Source organism: Macaca fascicularis, chromosome 8, assembly GCF_037993035.2.
Source record: "Macaca fascicularis isolate 582-1 chromosome 8, T2T-MFA8v1.1".
Taxonomy (NCBI): domain Eukaryota; kingdom Metazoa; phylum Chordata; class Mammalia; order Primates; family Cercopithecidae; genus Macaca; species Macaca fascicularis.
The window spans coordinates 64432010-64455221 of NC_088382.1; the positions used below are offsets into that span (position 1 = coordinate 64432010).

The 23212-nt window shown below is 47.0% G+C and overlaps 2 long non-coding RNA genes across 2 annotated transcripts; both read left to right on the plus strand.

The window, feature by feature from the left end:
* Positions 1 to 3017: 3017 nt before the first annotated feature.
* On the plus strand, positions 3018 to 6990 carry LOC141407412 (uncharacterized). The gene is made up of 2 exons (XR_012416431.1): positions 3018 to 3300; positions 6484 to 6990. It is a non-coding gene; the product is annotated as an uncharacterized lncRNA (long non-coding RNA).
* A 7113-nt stretch (positions 6991 to 14103) lies between these two features.
* Positions 14104 to 18013, plus strand: LOC141407501 (uncharacterized). Its single transcript, XR_012416879.1, has 2 exons — positions 14104 to 15849; positions 17526 to 18013. It is a non-coding gene; the product is annotated as an uncharacterized lncRNA (long non-coding RNA).
* The last annotated feature ends 5199 nt before the right edge of the window (positions 18014 to 23212 follow it).

Genomic DNA, 23212 nt, shown 5'->3' on the forward strand with positions numbered 1-23212 from the left:
CCACTTGGCTAAATAAAATATTTTAGGGCCGGGCGCGGTGGCTCAAGCCTGTAATCCCAGCACTTTGGGAGGCCAAGACGGGCGGATCACGAGGTCAGGAGATCGAGACCATCCTGGCTAACACGGTGAAACCCCGTCTCTACTAAAAAAAATACAAAAAACTAGCCGGGCGAGGTGGCGGGCGCCTGTAGTCCCAGATACTCGGGAGGCTGAGGCAGGAGAATGGCGTGAACCCAGGAGGCGGAGCTTGCAGTGAGCTGAGATCCGGCCACTGCACTCCAGCCTGGGCGACAGAGCGAGACTCCGTCTCAAAAAAAAAAAAAAAAAAAAAAAAAAAAAAAAAAAAATTTTAAAAATCTCTTCTTGCTGAATAAATTTTAGCTTTGACAATCTTATTTCCACTTGAATTGAGGTCTTAAACATTTTGCCAAAGTTGACTTCCTAACAAGTATTCCCCAAATTGATGTTGCTCCAAAAGATGATCTTGTGAGGCCACTGTGTGTGTGGAGGTTCAGATAAGGAAAAAAATAAACATCAGTAGCTGTGCTGTGGATCCCAGTTCTGTGAGTCAGTGCCCTCCCATAAGCCTGATAACTTGTTAGGCAAGAAAAAGAACCGTGGTGCGTATGCAGTGAAGGCCAGCAGTTTTCTGCTCTTGGTTAAGGACTGTCTCATTTTCACTATTACCGGACTTGTCACGGGTAAGTGCTCAGAAAACGGACTGAATAACTTGCTTGGTAGTTGGTACCTCAGTTTTCTCTTGGGAAGCCCCAAGGAAACTCAAGAGTTCCTGCTTTGCCGCCTCTTTTCTATTAGAGGCAGTCACCTGGTGGCTATTATTCCTTTCTCTCGAACAATGTGTTTGAACACAAAACTGTAACCTCAGACTGTAAACTACTGGAGCAAGGACTAGAGAACAGCTCTATGAATAAAGCCAGCTGTGTCTGTCCTCTGGAAGAAGAAAAAATCTCTGCACTTTGAATCAGAGGCTCACCTGGCTCAGAAACTTAGCTCTGTGAGTTTGGAGACATCACTGACCATTTCTGCACTCCAGCCAGCTCATCTGTAAAAAGCAGGGGTGATGGTAAAACATTTTGCCAAAGTTGACTCTGGATAATGACGAAAGCTTCACTGAATTGTTGTAGGGATTAGATGAGATGACGCTGAAGGGAGTGCCTCAGTGCCACAGAAAGTGATCTTTCCCTCTCTCCGGCTTCCCTATCTTTTGATTTTATGTATCTCTTTCTATCTCAGCTGACTTCGGGAGTGTAATTCCATTCTTCCATTGGGAAAGAAAAAACAACAGTAACTCACCTCCCCCGGGTGCTTTCCTTAGTGGAATGATAATTTTACAGCCTTGTAAGATTGTCTGTGTTTGCTGGAGACATAGCATCTGTGTTTTACTTTGTGCTTTGGACAGCTCAGCTTAGTCTCTTTGATTATAAAATGAGAAAAAAATAATTGTCAGTTGGAGAACTTTGTATAGAATGTCTTAATACATAGGAACTCCCATTTTGCATGAAAATCTTAAGATCTTTATAAAAGGGACAGTTAATTGGGACATAGTGAATGTGGTATTAAGCTTGCCAACATTTATCTTTCTGTTAGCCCCTCCTCCCACCAGTATGGCTTCTGAAGTCCTGAATCGTATTTCCATGGTGTTTACTTTTTGAGAACTGAACAGGGTCTGAAATCTTGAGGATGGATAAGCAGAGTGTAATGGGGAGAACGGCAAATTAAGAAAAGATTCTGGCTTCCAGTAGTTCCAGGTAATACTGAAATGCGATTCGCAGGCTTTTAAATCCCTCAGTCCTCAGAAGTTATTTCTATGAACTGATGGATGTGGGAGGACTGATAGGAAGAAAATTAGTAGACACCAGCAAAATGGAAGGAGCAATTTTATAGCTGCCCATTATATAGTGGATGCTTCTGCTTTTTAAAATAAATATTTGTTTGGACATTTGAATACAATAGTAAGGATCAGAGGTGCACACATGTGCACCAATAATATTGACCTGAAAAAGCTTACTGAGATTACAGGAAGGAGAAATAGAAAATAAAAATTTAGGTTTGTAGTTTCAATAAAGAGACTGTGGACATAGAGAACGTATAGTTTTATTCATTTAAAAATAATTTAAAAAAACATAAAGGACGCACATGCTTACAAAAACTCAAACAACATTGCAGATGGGCTTGTAATACAACCAGAGTTGTCAGAAGTTTCCATCTCTCCCCAGCCCCAGTTCCACAAGTCAGAACCAATCCTTTTTTTCTTCCCTCTACTGGGCATTACCTACATTAATAATTCTGCTTGTCTAGTGGTTAATTAATTAATGTGCCTGCATGGCTAATTTTAGCCTTATGAGCTTTAGACATTTACTTTCTGCTAGGACAGCTAAGAATTTCCTGCCCCGCTCTTCCTCCGAATGTTGTTACATCTTTATTTCCACTTCTATTACTGTCTTTTAAAGTCCAGGACTACATACCCTTTTCTAGTTCCATCGCGAAACCAGGAAGACTTGATTCCTCACTGGGAAAGGTGAGGACATCGATGCCTCCACCCTTCCCCGAAGCACTCCTCTCCTCTTCTGCGGAGATGGATTTTTCAAAACAGATTGTGGTAGGGGGGACAGCACACAGAATATTGATGCACGTGTCATATGAAAAGGTGTGTGTGTGTGTGTGTATATACGAAGTATTCTATACAAAGTATACACACACACACATATATATATACACCTCAAAGTACTGTTATATATATGTGTGTATGTATCAATTCCAGCATTATCAATCCCAGACAACTGGGGCCGCTTACTGCCGTGCTGTGACTTTAAATTCACTCACTTCTTACATCCACTAGGAAAAGAGGATTTGTTTCCCTAAATCCTATAAAAGGGGCAAGACTTGGGGGCAGTGGCAGCCCCGTTCCCCGCACCCTCCTGCCCTCGGGTCCCGGGAGTCCCTCCTGCGTTGGCGTACGAGGCGCTAGAGGTCACCGGAGCGCGCTCCCCTCCCCAGGGACCTACACTCCTCCCGCAGCTACATTAGGGAGCATTAACAAAGCTCCGGATTCACTTTAACTTAAAAGGTAAAAGATCCTAGGTCTGATGGGGGAGTGGGGCTAGGAAAGCTCGGCCAGCTTGGCCCGAACCCATGCGGCCACCGCTGTCCTCAAGAAGAAGAGACCGCGACATCGCACGCCCGCATCGAGGAGTTTTGAGCCCTTAGCTTTGTGCCGGGGCCCGCCTGGCGCTAGATGAAAGTGCTAGTGTACTCGGCCTAAGCCACGGTAACTCCAAGGTGAGAATGCACCTTCTCGGTGCACTGGCTCAGGTGCCTGCCTACCGCGCCAAGGCTTCGGAAGGTCCCAGCGCGACCTCTGGGGCAGGCTTTCCTCTGAGGAGGGAAGGAGAGGGCATTTGTGTATCTGCACGTTCTTTCCTGTGGAGGGGAAAATCAAACCCTGTAGCCGTTCGCTGCTGGGTAGGGATCGGGCGATGCTCGGCGCCCGAGTTCTCCGCCGTTCAGGTGGAGCCCGGCGGCGGGAGCTTAGGTTCTCCGTGGGCCACATGGTCTCAGAAGAGGTCCCGCGGTCCGGGGGCGCCCGCAGTGTCGCTGGATCGGCGGGGATAACCGGGGGCTGGGACTGGCCCGGAACGCGGGTGGCGGGTTCGGCCTCCGAGACACGCGCAGCCTTCTGGGCATCTCCGTGCCTCGCTCCCCACCTTCTTTCCCTCCGCGTCTGGCGGAGGGCTTAGGGGCGTGGGGCAGGCCTGGAGCGCCACGAGCAGCCCGGATGCGGGATACGCCAGTGACTACCAGAGCCAGACCGGGAGCGCGCTGCCAGCGGTGACGGCCGGGCAGGGCCCCTGTCCTTGGGCCGAGTTGCCGAGCTCCCTCGGGGACTTGAAGGTGAAGGGCGAGGCGCCGGCCGGGGTCGCCGGCCCAGCCAAGGGCGAGTCTCGCATCCGGCGCCTCCTAGGTGGGGCGAAGGTCGAGCGCCAGAGGCTGGCAAGGGACCCCCGCCCAGCTTGACGCCCAGTTGCGCCCGACGCCGGGGGAGGCGGAGCGCAGGGAACCGAGGCGCCGGGAGCCCCGGACGTGGGAGGGCTGATTTTCTACGCGGGGAGACGCCGGGCTCCGCGAACATCCTCACTAGCCGGTCGGTGGCTCTACCTCGGAGAACTCTCTTGCATATAGCGATTCTCATATTTAGTGTTTCCTTTTAGGGAAACTTGACCGGCAAGTGCAGACTCGTCCAGGGAGCTGGAGATGACATTAAATAAAAAGGTTCAAAACCAAATTGCTAATTATATCCAGGTATAAATAAAACAAAATTTTGCAGTCTTGGGACAAAGGTTTTAATGTGCCGCCTGATTAGGCCAGGTTCTGCAAAAACAAAACAAAACAAAAGAAAATAAAACAAAACAACCCTATTCCAAGTTAAAAAGAGTGCCCCTATTCCAAGTTAAAAGAAAAAAAAAACTTGTATTCCTTGTTCATTTATTGAATAAGGAATTGAGAGATGGGTGCTGAGTTATTACAGATTCAAACTGCTCGCCACAAATGGAGCTGGAAATGCATTTAACGGCCTTTTAGGAAACCACCTAAAGCTTTAGAATTTCAGGCTAGCCAGTTTGCAATCTAGAGCTCTTTTTTGTTGCTGAAGTTTGGGAGAGGATGGCCTCTACCTGTGGACACTTGGAGTTAAATTTCCAGAGTCTTTTGAAGTTAATAGGGAGCGGCTTTTCTGTCTGTTTATTTTTTGAGACAAGGTATCTCTGTTGCCCAAGCTGGAGTGCAGTGGTACATCCCAGCTCACTGCAACCTGGACCTCCTGGACCCAAGCGATCCTCCTGCCTCTGCCTCCCAAAATTCTGGGATTATAGGCATGTGCCACCGCGCCTGGCTTGCTTTTTGCTTTTAAGACAAGGAATAACATGGCCAGAGTTTGTTTATTTATTTTTTGAGATGGACCTCTAGCTCTGTCGCCCAGGCTGGAGTGCAGTGGCGCCATCTCGGCTCATTGCAACCTCTGCCTCCCGGTTTCAAGCGATTCTCCTGTCCCAGCCTCCCAAGCAGTTGGGATTACTGGCGCGTGCCACCACTCCCGGCTAATTGTTTTAGTTTTTAGTAGACAGGTGGTTTCGCTATGTTGGCCAGTCTGGTCTTGAACTCCTGACTACAAGTGATCCCCCCGCCTTGGCCACCCAAAGTGTTGGGATTACAGGTGTTAGCCACCGCACCCGGCCTGTTTTTTGCTTTTAAGAGAAGGAATAAAATGGCCCGAGTTTATTTTAATCAAACCAGTGTAAAAACCCTTTATATTCTGCATTATAGCTTTATTTAAAACTTACTTATTTCATAAAAATATAAGCAGCATATGAAAACAGTTTCCCTGCTCCAGTCCCAACTTCAGATATTCAGATACATGTCCTGTGTTCCCTTGAGCACATTTTCTTTCTTTCTTTTTTTTTTGAGATAGAGTCTGGCTCTGTCGCCAGGCTGGAGTGCAGTGGTGCAATCTCGGCTCACTGCAACCTCCCTCTCCTGTGTTCAAGCAATTCTACCTCAGCCTCCCGAGTAGCTCGGATTACAGGCGCCCAACACGAGGCCCAGCTACTTTTTGAATTTTTAGTAGAGACGGTATTTCACTACGTTGACCAGGATGGTCTGGAACTCCTGACCTCAGGCGATCTGCCCAACTCGGCCTCCCAAAGTTCTGGGATTACAGGCGTGAGCCACTGCGCCCAGCCGCACACATTTTCTATCTACAGTCATACAAAGGAGTTTCTCCCCGCAACCCCCCATGGGATCGCATTTCCCTACTATTCTGAAACTTGCATTTTCAGTTAACTGTATACATTTGGCGGTCTTTTATTCCTAGAAGATGGACTTCGATTTACCGGTTGATGGTCTTCTCCACTCTTCCGTGGGGTCAGTCCCACTTGTCCCATCTCCAGTCCAGTGTCAGTTTGTGACTTAATCTTTTACATCGTGTACAGTCTGAGCCCTGAGACCCCCCTCACACATGTGCAAATTGAGTTTATGCACAGAACAGATAGTACCTGTACTTAAATGTAGACTTACTGGGGAGCACGTTTCACTCCATAAGAAAAGGAGTAAAAATTGTGCACACCATAATTACAATGTTTTACAAGACCGGTGCTTTCTGTATCTCAGGGGTGCTGGCAGAGAGAGGTGCATAGAAAACTCTGGGTGGGTTACTTCCTCCTGGAGCATTGTCCCTCGTTGCCTGCTTACCTGGGCAGGTGCTGATCTGCGTGGATGGCTTATTGGCATTTCCCGGACCCTTCTGTCGTAAGGCTGAGACCTAAGAAGCTGATTCTCTCCAGGAGGTGAGATCTGCCCCGATAAACGTAGGCTGATGGGGTCGCTGCTCTGGCGTCATGGTTAATGTGAACTTACACTCTCACACTGTGTCGTCTGGGTGATAAAAGTGTGTGGGGCTCTTCTTTGCAGGCTTCCTGTCCTCTTGGAAGATGTCTGCGCTTTGTGAGTTTGGGAAACAACTGGGTACCCAGCGAGGTGGGCGCGAGAGGAGGAGCTGCCTTCCTCCAGGAGGCGGCGCAGCGCGGGCATCTTTCGGGATCAGGCCAGCGACCAGGACCAGCCCCCAACCGTAGGCGGCCGCGTAGCCTTGAGCGGTCTGGGCTTGCCCTTCCCCGCGCAGGGCTTTCCCTCCTGCGGGTCGCTGCCCCGCACACGGCTCTGGTCGTAATCCGGCTCCACCGCCACAGCTGCCCACGCCCTACGTCCCGGTTTGACCGCGTGGAGCCGGACCCCGCCTTCCTCGCCCCGCGCTGCCCCAGGCCTGTCCGGCACCTAGGGGTCTCTACTGCAAGCCCGCAGCCCCCGCATCGCCGGGCCTACTGGCGACCCCCGGCGCCGCGCACGTGAACTGTGGGCGATGGGTTCGCCCCGGGCGGGCGGCGCGCGCGGCTTCCAGATGCAGCAGCCGCAGCAGCACCCGCCGCGCCGGGGCAGCTGACGCAGCCTCCGAAGACGCGCCGTGCCTGACGGCGCTGACCCCACGCAGCCAGTCGAGTCTCCTGGGAACAGCCCAGGCGCCCTGGCCGACTTTAACCTCACTGCTCAGGCCTCTGAGTTGCGTTACGAGTTTACCATGTGTTACGAAGACTGTCAGAATGTAGGAAATACCCCTGTCTTTCTCAGAGGGAACTTTCCAGTAAAGACAGTGTTTAATATTGTTAACGTCTCAAAGGAGGCAATGAAAAATGTGCTCAGCTTAAGCATATGCAAAGACAATCTATTTCCATTTTCTACTTATGCACATTATTTTTTGCATTAAAGTTTGATTATTTTAAAAGTGGAAAATTAATGGGCAGTGGCAGAAATCGCTTTTTTTCCTCCAAAAGTAGTCTTCTTCCAACTAGTTTTAAACATTTTACTAACAATTATTCAGTATCTTCTACATTTTAAGTCATTATTTCTAAAGTTCTTGGTTATTGACATGTTGTAAATTTGAAAAATAAAGGTTTTCTTAAAAAAGTAAGTGTGTATGTAGATTTTATATTCTGCAAAATTAAATGTGTATGTGTTATTCAGGGCCCAGCAGGAAACAGCTAACATACTTAAAGGGTGCCCGAAGAAAGATCATGAATGGTCTATATATGTGAATCCATCTCGGGACTAGAAGCATCCAGGGCCCCAGGCGCTCAAAGCTGCACTCATCAGGCCTGACTGGGATGATGGCAAAGCAGTCCCTGGGGCCCACGATGACTGAGGCTTTAGGAGTTCTGCCAGCCAGGAGCTCTGACCTTGAAGCTACTGCTGGCTGGGCGCGGTGGCTCAAGCCTGTAATCCCAGCACTTTGGGAGGCCGAGACGGGCGGATCACGAGGTCAGGAGATCGAGACCATCCTGGCTAACATGGTGAAACCCCGTATCTACTAAAAAAATACAAAAAAACTAGCCAGGCGTGGTGGCGGGCGCCTGTAGTCCCAGCTACTCGGGAGGCTGAGGAAGGAGAATGGCGTGGACTCGGGAGGCGGAGCTTGCAGCGAGCTGAGATCGCATCACTGCACTCCAGCCTGGGCGACAGAGCGAGACTCCATCTCAAAAAAAAAAAAAAAAAAAAAAAGAAGCTACTGCTGATTGTGGCCCAGAAGGATGGGACCAGGAAATAAATCCTGGAGAAAATCCTGTTGCCCACCTGGTTTCCTGGCCAAACCTGACCCCCAAACTAGAGGACAGGGGACCTGTGGGCGCAGGCACCCGGAGAATGGCGGGGCGGGGGGGGGGAGAGGGCATATGCTGGGGGACACCCAGGTGGAAAGGGCCAGGCTTCCCTTTAAGCAGCTCCATGGGAGGCCGTTTAGCAGAGCACCGCCATACTATGGGTGTGGGGTGTCAGGGATGGGAGGAGGGAATCTTAGCTGCTGCTCTTCTCATTCTCAAGAACTTTGTGGCCCAGGTGGGGATCCAAGAAAATATGAGTAACAATATAACATTGTCGGGTGGAACGCTCCTCCCCTACTTTCTCTGGTTGACCTTACTTCCTAGAAAGGTTGGGTGACACCCTCTTAGGAGCTTGTGTTTTGTCCCTTAAATGTTAGAAGTTTGAAATATTAGTTTCTGAGGAGGCTTTTCAAAGGTTGGGGTAGATTAGTACCTGTGGAATGAGCTAATAAAATGGATTAATAAATGCCATTCTCCATGATAAACGTAGAGTGTATATCTTGCTCTTTTTCATACTACTTACTTAAGACTTTGAATGAGCTTGGCTACTTTCAGACCAAAAATTAGCTATGGTTTGCAAAAGAGCCTTGTAATGTTTGAGTGCTTTTCCCTGGAATCAGGGATGTGGATGTAGGGTGAATGATTTCTGTAGAGGATTTCTAAAATTAGTTTTTCAGGAAGCATGTTTGTGATCAAAGGTGCAACTCTACTCCCTGGATTCATGTTAAATAAATTTTGAAGTGAAATACCATAGGCCGGGTGCAGTGGCTCATGCCTGTAATCCCAGCACTTTGGGAGGCAAGCCTGACCAACATGGAGAAACCCTGTCTCTGCTAAAAATACAAAATTAGCTGGGCGTGGTGGCACATACCTATAATCCCAGCTACTTGGGAGGCCGAGGCCAGAGAATCTCTTGAACCTGGGAGGCAGAGGTTGTGGTGAGCTGAGATGGCACCATTGTACTCCAGCCTGGGCAACAAGATCGTAATTCCATCTCAAAAAAACAGAAATATGGTAAAACCCACATGACCAGCACTGTATTGCTGTTTAAGAACTGGTGACCAGCACTGTATTGCATCTTAAGAATTGGGGACAGCGCTCCCTGTTTGTCCTCTCAGATGGGATGTGACCATGGCAGTTGTTGCTGTCTCCCCAGAAGAACTTTGGTTTTTCTTTGGGGTACTTGCCCTTTCAGCATGGTCAGTCATGAGGTCTGGGTGGAGGTCACTCGGGTGAGGCCTGCATGTCTCCAGCTTGTTGGCATTGCCCATCCCCCCAACCCCCACTGTTATCCAGTTAAAGGACAGATGTGACTTAGAAGGCGGGTGGATCACCTGAGGTCAGGAGTTTGAGACCAGCCTGACCAACATGGAGAAACCCCCTCTCTACTAAAAACACAAAAATTAGCTGGGTGTGGTGGTGGGCACCTATAATCCCAGCTACTCTGGAGGCTGAGGCAGGAGAATTACTTGAACCCAGGAGGCGGAGGTTGCAGTGAGCCGAGATCACGCCATTGCATTCCAGCCTGGGGAACAGAGAGAGACTCCATCTCAAAATAAATAAATAAATAAATAAACAAATAAGAGAGTGACTGGAAGCAGCCCTCCTTGGACACAGTGAGGGTGATGGTCCATAACCAATGCAGCCTTTTTTTTTTTTTTTTTTTGCAGCCATTTTAATGAGAGTTAGGCCAGGAGATTACCAGTGGAGAATGGACACAAAGCCAAACAAGGACACAGAGAACCTGGATCCCAGGTGACAATATCAAGACTCCCAGGGGGTGAGCTGTACCTCTGACTACTTCAGTTATGTGAGCAAATTCAGTTCATTTACTGTGAGTTTGTTTTCCTCTCACTTGAAACAAAGGGATTCATAACAGATAACCAGGGGACAGGGCAGGCTGGAGCAGTGATTGCTAATGCCACTGGCTGGCACAAGGAAATACCAAATATGGAGTCTCCTTGGACCACTGGCATTTGCATTGCAGGAGATCATCCAGGAATGCCGAATCTCAGACCATCTCTGCACTTCTGCTTTAGATTGGTCCAGAACAGTACTTCTCAAATGAATGTGCATGCAGATCTCCTGGGCATCTTGCTAAAATGAAGTTCCAAGATTCTGTACTTCTAGCAAGTTCCCAGGCTAGGCTGATGGATCACATTCAGAGAGCAAAGCCCTGATCTACACTTACTTCATAGGGACCTTTCTTCCTTTTATTCTTTCTTTTTCTTTTTTTTTTTTCTTTTTTTGAGACAGAGTTTCGCTCTTTTTACCGAGGCTGGAGTGCAATGGTGTAATCTCGGCTCACTGCAACCTCCGCCTCCCAGGTTCAAGCTATTCTCCTGCCTCAGCCTCCTGAGTAGCTGGGATTACAGGTGCACGCTGCCACCACGCCTGGCTAGTTTTGTATTTTTAGTAGTGACGGGTTTCTCCATGTTGATCAGGCTAGTCTCGAACTCCCAACCTCAGGTGATCCGCCCTCCTCAGCCTCCCAAAGTGCTGGGACTACAGGTGTGAGCCACCATGCCTCGCCTTAGGGACCATTCTTAATCGAAAACACTTGAAGTTCAGGAACGGACACGAGTCATTTCAGAAAAGTCACTAGATGAGAATCTTCTGTCATTTCTCCTCTGCTTCTTACCTCGACACAGCCTGTCCTCCTGACTCACCAGGGTCCTCTTTCTTTTCTCCAAAGTCTTATCAATGATCTAGTTGCATGGAGACTGACGAGACTGACGTGAGCTGACAACACAGACACCCTGTTGGCAGGCGGCAAGCAATCCCCGCTTCCTCAATGCATTTCCACTGGCCTCACTGCCAAATTTGTTATTGCTCATCATTTCAAGAATCTGTCTCTGGTTTGCTTGTCTTTCTTACTAGATTAGAGTCAGGCTCTTGCTGTAACACAACATATTGAATTAGATACTGAGTTTCTACCTTCTATAAACCAGTGATTCTCAAAGAAGGTTGCACACTGCAATCAGTGGAAGCTTTAAAAAAAAGACTGAGGCGGCCGGGCGCGGTGGCTCAAGCCTGTAATCCCAGCACTTTGGGAGGCCGAGATGGGCGGATCACGAGGTCAGGAGATCGAGACCATCCTGGCTAACACGGTGAAACCCCGTCTCTACTAAAAAATACAAAAAACTAGCTGGGCGTGGTGGCGGGCGCCTGTAGTCCCAGCTACTCGGGAGGCTGAGGCAGGAGAATGGCGTGAACCTGGGAGGCGGAGCTTGCAGTGAGCTGAGATCTGGCCACTGCACTCCAGCCCGGGCGACAGAGCAAGACTCCGTCTCAAAAAAAAAAAAAAAAAAGACTGAGGCTTGGTCTGGCCCCTTGAGATTCTTACTTAATTGGTTTTGCCTGCAGTCAGGGTGTTTCAGTTTTAAAATCTCTTGAAGTGATGCTAATTGCTGCCATAAATAGATGAACATATTGATATCACAGAGCTACCTGAGAAGTCAGCTACTTATTTAGGTATTTATTTCATCAAATATTTATTGAATATCTATTACATGCCAGACACTGTACATTGTCTTCAAAGATAAGACACATACATTCCCTGTCCTAAAGGAGCTTGTCATCCTGTAGAAGGGAAAGGTATATAGACAAATAATTGTAATGGTGTGTTCAATGCAATGAAAAGTATAAAAACTATGCTTTGGCAAAAGGCAGAGTGGTGGATTCCTTGTAAAGGGGCATGGGATAAACGTAATAATGGCTGACAGTAACTGAGCATTACCATGGAAGAGGAAGGCCTCCAGAAAGTGCTAATGTGTGTGTGAGGCCTTGAAGGAGGAGAGAACCCAATGAGGAAGGTGAGTGGGAGATGGGGTGGGGAAGGTTTTTCTGGGTTGAGGTTCAGGGATTTGGGAATGAGATAGTGGAGGAGCTGAGAGGGCTCCCTTCTGTTTTCTTTGTAAAATCAGAGTGGGGTGAAGACCTGAAAGGGCACAGTGGTGCGTGTTGGGAGGGGCAGGGGCATTGGCAGGGGTGGGCCCGAGAAGAGCAGCAAGCTCTGTTCCGCACCATTGAAGGCCCTGATAAAGGCGAGTTCATCAATCGGCATCCCTCTTCAGGCTCTTGTGCGCAGAAGCTCCCCTGTAGACAGAGATGAGACGACAGGATTCATCCAAGGCTGTGCTTTTAGCAGCAGGGGTGAAGGCAGACAAGAGGGCCAGAGAGTGCTGGTGAGACTGGGGTTCGAGAGTTCTGAGTTCCATATGGAGGAAGTGAGATCTGAAGAGAGCTTGGGAAAAAGGGAGGGAGAACCTGGGATGAGAGGAGAAAGTAGCAGAGGGGAATTTCAGAGACGAGTAGGTAAGGGTGACCAAAATGTGCAGGGTGGGCTGCTGAGGGGGTGACAGTCACTGGAGTTGTGGAGCTTAGGGACGTGGATGCTGAAACCCCCCGTGGTGGGGCAGGGGAGCAAGACTGTGATCCTCTCTGTACATGGTTCATGAGATGCCCACCAGTGAGTCCACCCAGAGGGGAAGGCAAGTCTAGTGGGAGTGGATTTGAAGAAATCATTCAGGAGGGGGAGGTAAAAAAGAACACAAGGATACGGCACTGAAATGCAAAACAGAGCAACGGAGAAACAGGAAAATACTGAGGAAAAAGGGCAGAGTTTCCTAGTGATAAAAGGAAGCCTTACACATCCCTCTGAAAGCTGGAATTTTTTTTTTTTTTTTTTAGTTTAGGAGTAAAAGACCTAGAGTTCTGAAACTTTGCTAGAGGCAATAGTGGAACTGTTGCTACCAGCTCAAGGCCAAGGTAGACAGCATCTCTTATCTACTCTGTAATGGATAGCAGGCTTTACAGATAAGTGATTTCAACAATGCACTCCTCCTGAGAACTTCACCTTAGAATTAATTGCTCTTGATCACTGGGTGCCAAACTTCAAAAATCATTATTCAAAAATATTCTGCCAAACAGCTCCATATTGATACCTTGAGGCAAAGCCCCATTCATCCGGCATCAATTACACTTCTGCTCAGCCTGAAGGGATGCCTGACTTCCCACACTTGACCTTCCTCTCCCCTCCCCCAGACACTAGAACCTTCCCTTATCCTATCATTGAGCATTAGGGCCACCTTGTCTACCTGACAGCACAAGGACAACACCCAATGTCAAGAGGACCACTATCACCCAAGATATAATGGAACTTCAGAAGGTGGCTGGCTTTCCCAGAATTTCCCACTAGAGGAGGGGGGATGCACCTGGGGTGCTGGAAGCATGCATGCTGGGGTCCTCCTGGAGCCCTCCTCCTCCAGAGAAGTCCAGTGATCTCCAAAAACAGGGCACACAGACCCTGCAGGATGCGCCCCCTACTTGGGGAGAGATAGAGCCGCCCAACGACCTTCAAGGACAGAACCCGAGTTCACCAGTCAATGAATGCCGGGAGCATCCTCAGACCCTCTGCAGCCAATGCTGGTGTGAAGCTGGAGTCAGTTCTCTCTCGGAAGTTTATTACCAGCGGCGGCTGCGATGTCCACGTTTGCAGAGGAAGGGAGGCCTTCCTCTTTCCAAGTGGATCCTACATCCCGTTCCACTGACTCCACTCAGGAGAATCAAAAAAGAGGAAGATAGGGCTTTCTGCCTCCCTTTCCTCACCTTTTCTTTCTGGGCTATCTCACTTGGGCTTTTGCCGAATCATACACCCCAGGACCATCCAAAGGCACACGGGCTCTGTGCTGTGGGGGAGTCTCCAGGTGCGGTTATATATAGCGTGGGCCAGCACACCCACTCCCGTTACTCATGCAGTTTGGCCCCAGTTGAATGCATGAACAATCTCTTCCAGGCACTCCCTGTTTTCACTTCCCGCTGCCCACAGGGCCCCTCCTCTGTCTGACCCTTGGGGGTCAACATCCTTTCTAGCTAATCCACCCTGCTTCCTCCCTCAGGCCGGGCTGGAGGCTGTTTTTTAACTTCAGGGGTTCCTGGAGAAGAGCTTCCTCTGCCCCTTCACGATCACATCAAACACACTGGATTCGGGGTCTTGAGATTTGAAGATTTGAAAGCAGAAAGATCAGTGGGAGTCCGAACCGTGGGAAGGAATATGATGGAAGAGGCTGGACTTGAAATATCCACCAGCGAAGGTGGGCAAAGGGCCGCCTCAAATGGGGAGAAATGGGAGCACCTCGCATTCTGGGTGCCCTGGACAGCAGCCTGAGCGACTGGAGCAGGGGTGTCTAAGGGGCTCTGGCGAGAGTTCGTGCAAGTAGCATACTCGGGCAGGGCAGACGCTGCACAGGTGACAGAACTGGGCCCCTCATTCTGACAGCCCCTTAGCTGGGTCTGTGACCTGGGGCCAGCCCCAACCACTCGGAAGGTCTGTTTCCTCCCTGTAAAATGCGGGTAATTATATTAAATAACTATCTGCAGAGTCACTGTAAGGATTGGAAATATTTGCACAGTGCCTGCCTGAATGATGGTATTGGGAGACCTGTGTACCTGAGTTCCTCTGACCTGATATTTCCATGGGAACTGGGGAGCAGCTGATGAGGAAGAAGCAAGCTTCTGCCCCACCAGCCCAATTCTGTACCGAGCAATGCAGCCTGAGCCTCCGAGTGACCACCTTCCTGGGCAGTCATAATTCACTGGGACAGAAACACAAAATGGTTTTCTTCTCGAAGTATGGATTTAACCATGCTCTCTTAAATCTCCCTGTCTTGCTCTTTAATGATTCCTTGGGAAGATTTTATTACTTTTTACTTTTATTTGTTAAAATCTAACTGTATTTATTTGAAAACTTAGAATGCAAAAAGTCAATTTGCTGTAAAACCTCAATCATAGTTTAAATCTTATCTCTTTTATTCCCTTCCCTAAAGGTTTAAACTGGGACTCTATCTACCAGCCGTGGAGGAGGAAGGACACCCTGCCTTACAGATAGCCCTTCTCCCCTCCCTCTCTAAGGTAGGCTCCTGCTGTGTGTGTGTTAGACTGGGGTGTGGAGGCAGGAGAGGGAAAGGGACAAGGGTCATTTTGCTTACCTGGTGACCGCTGCTATGCTTATCTCTGGTGCTTCTCTGCAGGTCATTTACTGGATTAAGATCCCCTATGTGGCAGGGTCCAACTCTCTCATGGGCCACATGGGATGCTTTAGAAGGTGCTGGGGGTGGTGGCCCCCAGCCTTCTTCCTGGGAGATGGGCTGCGGCTGGCCACTTCCACATCCACTTGCCCATTCTGGGCAGCAAGCCCACAGCTCTGTGCTCAGGCGCCCTCACCTGGAAGGCAGTTTTCTCTGTGATGCACTGGCGAGATGACTAGGGCCTGGTCACTTTGCATGGTGCCCACTCTACACCAGGAAAATCCATGCACTCTGGAAGGTAGTAAGATCGCCCCTACGGCCCTTCTCCCAGCCCTGCCACTTCCCCTCAAATTCCTTTTTCTTTCAGATTCAATTCTTAGACATCAATTCAGAAACCAGAGTTCAACTCTCCTTTATTGCATTCCCTGAAACATCTGTCTTCCTTTTTTTTTTTTTTGAGATGGAGTCCTGCTCTGTTGCCCAGGCTGGAGCGCAGTGACACGATCTCGGCTCACTGCTATTGCCTCCCAGGTTCAAGCGATTCTCCTGCCTCAGCCTCCTGAGTAGCTGGGACTACAGGCGCGCACTACCACGCCCAGGTAATTTTTGTATTTGTAGTAGAGGCGGGCTTCACTATCTTGACCAGGCTGGTCTTGAACTCCTGAGCTCAAGTGATCCAACCACCTTGGCCTCCCAAAGTGCTGGGATTACAGGCGTGAGCCACCATGCCCAGCCTGTCTTCCTTTTCAGAAATTATTTAACGTACAATTATTTATTATGTAATTTATAAGACATTCAAGGACTGGGTGTGGTGGCTTGCACCTGTAAAAAAAATCCCAGCACTTTGGGAGGCCAAGGTGGGTGAATCACCTGAGGTCAGGAGTTCGAGACCAGCCTGGCCAGCATAGAGAAACCCCTCGTCTCCACTGAAAATATGAAAATTAGCCTGTAATCCCAGCTATTTGAGAGGCTGAGGCTGGAGAATCTCTTGAACCTGGGAGGCAGAGGTTGCAGTGAGTAGAGATCGTGCCACTGCACTCCAGCCTGAGTGACAGAACAAGACTCTATCTTAAAAAAAAAAAAAAAGACATTCAAAATCACACAGTGTAATAGCATAACACCCATTGTAAGAAACAAACATCTACAGTTAGTCCTTTGAATTCCTTTATATAATACTACATCTGAACTGTGTTTGTAGTGATTCTTTATTTGCGTGTGAAAGAAACCCAACTCTGACTGGACTAATAGAAATAAAGGAAGTATTGGCTATGTAATTAAGCCACAGAAAGGGCAGGTAGACTTTGTCTTCTTTTCGCTTTTTTTGTTTTGTTTTGTTTTGAATCTTTAATGGTAATATGTATGCATACTGCTGGGCTACAGAACACTGTGTTTGGTTTGTCTTTGGGTCAATGGCTGGGGATGCGCATGGCAGCACTAGTAAACAGGGTCTACATCAACAAAGATACACGTGGTCATAAAGCAAGAAACTGGTGCCTGGCATGGTCAGCTTTCATTTCCTCATCACTCAGCATGGCTGATGTGGGACTGATGTCCAGACTCTGTGCATTGCAGGGTGTCCTCTAACACATCCAGCTCCAGCAGCATGTGGTGCATCTCCCTTGGCAATTTCTCGTAATGCTCATACCCCTGAATCAGCCCTTTGGAAACCTCGAGCAGGTCCAAGGTCTTGGCTGCCTCCAAGAGTGCTGCCCACTCCACCATGGGTATCGTACACACCACCAAGTAGATGTTGAACTTTGTAGGGTTGATGTGGACCTTGGTGTAGTGGGGAGGTGGAGGGGGAAGACACAGGGCCCCACCCCCTGCACATGTGAGCTCAGCCGATTGTGGGGTGAGCAGTTTCAAGTCATCCCCTGAGCTCTTGCCAGGCCGGAAGTGGAGCAGTCCTCTTTTCTCTTCTGAGCTTCTGTTGGCCTGTTGGCTTCATTCCCTTGGGCTGTGGATCCCCAATATACTGGATCCATTGGGACAGCTCATTCCAGGCCCACTGGGACAGCTCGTTCCAGCCTCATCGCTAGATAGGATGTGTGCCTTCCACCAGCTCCAGCCAGAAAAATGCAGGGGAAGTCACATGCCTATCATTGAATCAATTATTGTGTGTAGGGGGACCAGGTATTGCATTAGGGTGAGCCTGGGTTTTTAGGGTTAGGTATTTTATTTTTAGAAAAATTGAGAGAGAATGCTTGGTACTACTTAATATCCACTGTGTAGATCCACTTAATTCTTTAAAATGCTTCATTGTATTCTATTTCAGGGCTATGCTGTTGCTTATTTGGCCAATCTCTAATAATGGATATTAAAGGTGTCTCCATATGGAATCAATATAGGTTCCCATCAATGGTGGATTGGATGAAGAAAATGTGGAACATACACACCACAGAATACTATGCAGCAATAAAAAAGAACAAAATCATGTCCTTTATAGCAACATGGATGCAGCTGGAGGCCGTTATCCTAAGCAAATTAACACAGAAACAGAAAACCAAATGTCACATGTCCTTAGTTATAAGTGGTAGCTAAACTTTGGGTATACATGGACATAAAGATGGGAACAATAGACTCTGGGGACTCCAAAATGGGGAAAGGAGGGGAGCAAGGGCTGAAAAACTTCCTAATGGATACTGTGTTCACTATTCAGGTGATGGGTTCAACAGAAGCCCAAACCCCAGCGTCACACAATATACCCTCGTAACAAACCTGCATGTGTACCCTCTGAATCTAAAATAAAATTTTTTAAAATGAGAATTTAAATGGACTAGGTGTGGTGGCTCACCCTATAATCTCAGCACTTTGGGAGGCTGAGGCAGGTGGATCACTTGAAGCCAGGATTTTGAGACCAGCCTCGCCAACATGGTGAAACCCCATTTCTGCTAAAAACACAAAAATTAACCAGGCATGGTGGCACGTGCCTGTCATTCCAGCTACTCAGGAAGCTGAGGCAGGAGCATCACTTGAACCCAGGAGGCAGAGGTTGCAGTCAGCAGAGATCACCCCACTGCACTCCAGCCTGGGTGACAGAGCAAGACTCTGTCTCCAAAAAAGGAAAAAAGAAAAGAAAATAAATTGTCTCCATTTTTTTTTCATGATATGAACAATGCTTTCCATAACATTCTTTTATTTTTGTGAGCATGTGTCCATATTTTTTATAAGACGAATTTCCAGAGGTGGAATTGCTGCCAAATGGTATGCGGGTGGATCACGAGGTCAGGAGATCGAGATCATCCTGACTAACATGGTGAACCCCTGTCTCTACTAAAAATACAAAAAAAAAAAAAAAAAAAAAAAAAAATTAGCCGGGCGTGGTGGCGGGCGCCTGTAGTCCCAGCTACTCCGGAGGCTGAGGCAGGAGAATGGTGTGGACCCGGGAGGTGGAGCTTGCAGTGAGCCGAGATTGTGCCACTGTACTCCAGCCTGGGCCACAGAGCGAGACTGTCTTAAAAAAAAAAAAATTGATATTGCCAGATTACTCTCTAGTTCCACTCTACCAGTAGTTGACAACAGTGTTGGCTTTTCCACACTCCCACCAACATCAATGTATTGGTTAACTTGTGCTGTGTAACAAGCTGTCTGAAAACTTAATGGTTTGAAACCGACAACCACTTATTTGCCCACCATTCCATGGATCAGCAATTCAGGCAGGGCACAGATGGATGGGATGGCTCACCTATGTTGACCATAGTGCCCCAGTTTTACAGTCAGCTGGAGGTCAGTGACCTCACTCACATGTCTGACAGTTGACTGGCTGTTAGGTGAGGTGATGGAGACAACTGGGTCATTTGTATTTGCCAGTCAGCATGTTGTTGGTGGCCAATGGATTCCCAAGAACTGGAAGATGCAAGTTCCATTGCATCAGTACTTTTCAAGCCTGCATTTGGGTAACATTTGCTAATAACCCTTTAGCCAAAGCAAGCCACTTGGTCAAGCCGAGATCCATGGGGTGGAAAATAAGCTATACCTCTTCATGGGACAAACTGCAAAATATTGTGGTCATTTTTGTAATCTATCATAGCCAGTTTACATCATTTTGTTAAGCTTGGTCAATAAGACTGATGAAAAATGAAATAATCTTTTCTTAGATTTTACTATTATGATTGATAATTTTTTCCCAATTTGTGTACATCATTTTTATTTGTTATATAACTTGGGGGTCTGTATTTTTGTTTAGGGTTTTGTTTTGTTTTCCACTAAATTGAAACACCATTTTTGTCACATGTTAACTTTCTCATACATACTTGTATTTGATTTATTCTGCATCCTCTATATTTTTCTGTACCTTATTTGTTAATTCCTGAAAATGTTTTTAATATTTCCTCTTTTTTTTCAGAGAACAAGGTCTTGTTAAGTTGGCCAGGCTGGCCTTGAGCTCCTGGGCTCAAGCAGTCCTCTTGCCTCAGCCTCTTGGGTAGCTGGGATCACAGGTGCTGCCACCATGCCTGGCTCATATTTACTATTCTTATTTTATTTTATTTTATTTATTTATTTTTTTGAGACGGAGTCTTGCTCTGTCGCCCAGGCTGGAGTGCAGTGGCCAGATCTCAGCTCACTGCAAGCTCCGCCTCCTGGGCTTATGCCATTCTCCTGCCTCAGCCTCCCGAGTAGCTGGGACTACAGGCACCAGCCACCTCGCCCGGCTAGCTTTTTGTATTTTTTAGTAGAGACGGGGTTTCACCGTGTTAGCCAGGATGGTCTCGAACTCCTGACCTTGTGATCCGCCCGTCTCGGCCTCTCAAAGTGCTGGGATTACAGGCTTGAGCCACCGCGCCCGGCCTTATTTTAAAATTTACGGTGGCTCGTGCCTGTAATCCCAGCACTTTGGGAGGCCGAGGCAGGCAGATCGCTGGAGGTCAGAGGTTTCAGACCAGCCTGGCCAACGTGGTGAAACCCTGTCTCTACTAAAAATACAAAAATTAACTGGGCGTGGTAGCAGGTGCCTGGTCACAGCTACTTGGGAGGCTGAGGCGGGAAAATTGCTTGAACCCGGGAGGTGGAGGTTGCAGTGTGCTGAGATCGCGCCACTGCACTCTAGCCTGGGCGACAGAGCAAGACTCTGTACCCCTCTCCCTAAATTTATGTTTCTATTAATTAACTTTTATTCTCCTATTTAAAATTAAAGTCATATTTATCCAGTTTGAAAAGAATTGGAATTTAAATTGGAATGATAGTACATTTGTAGCTTACTTTTGGTAAAATATATATTTTTATGATTCATTCCCATCTCGTATTTCCCACCTGGTCTAGAGATTCAGTGCAATCCCTATTAGAATGCCAATTGCTTTTTCTTGCAGAAAAGACAGCTTGATCCTAAAATTCATATAGAAATACAAGGATCCTCAAATAGCCAACACAATCTTGAAAAAAATAGTTGGAGGATTTCTATTTCCTGAGTTCAAAACTTAATACAAAGTCACCGTCTGATACTTACAACTCAACAATGAGAGGACAAATAACTCAGTTTAAAAATGGGCAAAGAGTTTGAATAGACTATTTTTTATACTGTCTTTGTCTGGTTTTTGGATCAGGGTAATATTAGTTTCATAAAATGAATTGGGAAGTCTTTTCTATTTTTTGGAGGAGATTGTGTAGAATTGGTGTTACTTCCTTTTGGATTGTTTGAGAGAATTTTCCTGTGAAGCCATCTGTGCCTGGAGATTTCCTTTTTGGGAGGTTTTTAAATTATAGATTCAATTTCTTCAACAGTCATAGGATTGTTCAAATAATTTCTTTTATATTGAATGGTATTTTGTGATTTTCAAAGAAGTGGTCTATTTGCTCTAAGTTGGTAAATTTGTGGTTATACAATTGTTCATAGTATTCACTTACTATCCTGTTGATATCTGCAGTGTCTGTAGTGATATTCTGTTTCATTCCTGATATAGTAATTCATATCTTCTCTCTTTCTTTGTCAGTCTTGTTATAAGTTTGTAACTTTCATAGATTTTTTCAAAGACCCGATTTTTGCTTCTTTGGTTTTCTCTATTGTTTTTCTGGTTTCAATTTTATTGATTTCTTGTTTTTCCCTGCACCTACCTCCCTCCCTCCCTCCCTCCCTCCCTTCCTTCCTTCCTTCCTTCCTTCCTTCCTTCCTTCCTTCCTTCCTTCCTTCCTTCCTTCCTTCCTTCCTCTTGCTCTGTCACCCAGGCTGGAGTGCAGTGGCACAATCATAGCTCACTGCAACCTTGACCTCCTGGGCTCAAGGGGTTCTCCCACTTCAGCCTCCCAAGTAGCTGGGACTACAGGCACGTACCTCAAAAAAAAAAAAAAAATCATTCTACCATAAAGACTCATGCACACAAATGTTCATTATGCACTATTCACAATAGCAAATACATGGAATCAACCTAAATGCCCATCAATGACAGATTGGATAAAGAAAACGTGCTACATATACACCAGGGAATGCGATGCAGCCATAAAAAAGAATGAGATCATGTTTTTTAGGAACATGAATGGAGCTGGAGGCTATTATCCTCAGCAAACTAATGTGGGAACAGAAAACCAAATATTGCATATTCTCACTTAAAAGCTAAATAATGAAAATTCACAAACACAAAGAAAGAAACAACAGACACTGAGGTTTACTTCAGGGTGGAGGGTGAAAGGTGGGAGAGGAGCAGAAAAGATAACCATAGGGCTTAATACCTGTGTGATGAAATAATCTGTACAACAAACCCCTGTGACGTGAGTTTACCTGTGTAACAAACCTTCACATGTACCCCTGAACCTAAAATGAAAAAATTAGCTTGTGACTTTGCTAGCTCACTTATTAGTTCTAATAGCCTTATTGGTAGATTATTTGAGATTTTCTTTGTAGACCCATATGTCATCTGTGAATAAAGACAGTTTTAATTCATCTATCCACATTTATATGCCTCCCTTTTTTTCTTGTCTTACTGAGCTGGTGAAGGCTTTTTTACAGTCTCAAAAAGGAGAAACACCCAAGAGTCTTCCTTCTTTTTCTGGTGACATGACTCGTTGGCAGGTCATCTCCCAAGAGGATGAAAGTACATTTTTAATTACTAGACTCTGCCTCCATGACACTCACCTTTGGAGGCAATCAAATCACCTTCGTTTGAGAAGGAAGTAGAGTGAACTTTGATAGTGTGAGAACTGAAAAAGTGAGTGACTCAACACTTTTGTGGCTCTTCTCCCAGAATGAATGCCCAGTGACTGACGGGTAGACTCCAAACATGTCTTCGGGGAAGCTGGGCTCAGAGAAGAATGGACATTCATTGAACTGAGAGGTTAGGACTCTGAGGCTACAACACGGCAAATATAGTGAGAAAGTCTTTGCATCATGTGTGGCTCTGAGAAAATGGAGGCATACAGGGGCAACATCTAACTTAAGAAGTCCCGGCCAACCAGTGCCGGGAGATGGGCCTTTGCTTTGGACAGAGGGAAGACTGTTTGATGACAGTCCTGGATGGCAGAGATATGGCAATACCAGTGTCAATGGTTTGAGAGACACCAGGGCTGTTGGAGTCACGGATCCACTTGGGAGTGAATGTTTGAGGGATCTTTGTTTGGACTGCATGTGACTCTGGAATTCTTGAATAATCCAGAAGAGGATAAGAGAGAGCCCCAGGGGGGTGAAAATGGACTTTCTGCTTGTCACATATTTGGGGGTTCAAATCTGTTTTAATTCAATTGTGGGAAATGAAATAAATAAAAAGCAGAGCCATTAAATGTTTTGAGAAGGAAACGATGGTCGCGTAAAGTGCATGGTGAGCCACTGTATAGTGGTGTGTACTACTCTCACAGGTCAAGGGAAGAAAAGGTGTGCACAAGCATGGAGGCTGGAGCAGGTAAAGCCGGTACTGGAAGGACAAGTTCATTGGCCTGTTTGGAGCAGAGGAGAACCCAAGGCTCTGGGGCCAGGGTGGGGGGAACTTGAACAATGCTTCCTCAAAGAACTTTTCCTACAATGAGTTAAAAACAATCCAA